This window comes from Peromyscus eremicus, chromosome 8a (genome assembly GCF_949786415.1).
Source record: "Peromyscus eremicus chromosome 8a, PerEre_H2_v1, whole genome shotgun sequence".
NCBI lineage: Eukaryota > Metazoa > Chordata > Mammalia > Rodentia > Cricetidae > Peromyscus > Peromyscus eremicus.
The window spans coordinates 91,720,018-91,721,628 of record NC_081423.1 but is presented as its reverse complement, the minus strand read 5'-3'; positions in this window follow the sequence as shown (position 1 = coordinate 91,721,628).

Sequence of the window (1,611 nt, the reverse complement as noted above, 5' to 3'; positions counted from 1 at the left end):
AACCAACTAACATCCCATAAGATGCCCTCTGCCCCCCACACAAGCACTATGGCAAACTAATTAATTAATGTAATGAAAACTTTTATAAAGATGTGTTGCATACCTCAGTAACATAATTCTCACTTCTCCACCCCCTCAGGAGTTATTTTGTGAAAGCCAAATGTTAGTTGTCAAAGTTCTTTGGAGTGTTGTCTGTTTGTTTTAGCTGTGTTGGCGCTCTGGACTGAACTTTGAGCCAGAATATCCATTCCTGTTTTGTGGGTTGAATGTGCTGTTTAAGTGAGACAGGGAGACACAACTGTAGATCACCCAGGCACCTGAAGCTCGCCTAACAAGTGCATGGGTGCAGCTCAGAATCACCAGGTCTGGAAGTAATCTACTATGCAAGGGTCTGTGGATTTCTTCTCAGACAATTGGTTTAGGTCAAAAGTGTTCCTGCTTGCAGGCTTTTTCCCTCTGTTGTACATCTCCTCAGGAAATGGAGTAAATGTTTGACTTCTATTAACCTTGTTTTACCTTACCGTTAAAGCCCAACACTGTTGAAGATATCCATTTAATAAACTAAAATAGGGTAAATATTTGAGAAGGTAGAGGTGTTTGACCTGATTTAAATGTTACACAATGTTTATATGCATCCAAAATCACATGGCATCCCATAAAATGCACACTTTGTGGCTTTATGTGCCCATTAAAAGTTAATTTAGCTATGTATGATGGTGCATGCCTTTAATCCCAGCACTCAGGAGGCAGAGGCAGCAGATCTCTGTGAGTCTGAAACCAGCCTAGTCTACACAGTGAGTTCAAGACCAAAACCAGCCAGGGTTACAGAGTGAAACCCTATGTAAAAAAGAAAATTAATTTAAAGTTAAAAAAACTAAAATAGCCCAGGATATAATGCCATGGAATAAATCACATCAAGCTTTTTGAATTTTTTTGAGTCAGGGTCTCAGGTAGCCCAAGTTGGCCTCAAACTTGCTACATAGCCAAAGATGACCTTGAACTTCTGATCCTTGTGCCTCCTCCTTATGAATGCTAGGGTTACATACCTGTGCCACCATGGCCAGCTTTATGTAGCTCTGAGTATTTAACCCAGGGACCCATGCATGCTAGGCAAGCACTCTCCCAACACAGCTACCTCCCCATCCAAAGTCAAGCTTCTTAATGAAATATGATAAATATACCGACAAATGTAGAGAATGATACAAGCAATAGCCATGCACAGCCATTCAATTCTGTCAGATGTCAGCACTTCAGAACTCCTTGACAATCCCTGTCTCTCACTTCAGTCACACAGGGCAATGCATGCTGAATTTGGTCCTTGCTATGAACTGAATGTATTCCATTCCAATTCATAAGTCAAGGCCAAAACCCCCACAGAGGGCGATTGAAGATGAGGTGTTTGAGACACAATGGAGGCATGGGGATGGAGCACTGATGAATGTGATTAGTGAATTGTAGGAGGATAAGAGGTCAGCGCTAACCCCCTCTATCATGTGCAGCTACAATGAGATGTCCATCTGAAGATCAGGAACAGTCCTCACGCAACACCGGACCTGCCAGCACCTTCGTCTTGGACTTGTGAGAAATTGCCACTGTTTAAGCCACCCAGCC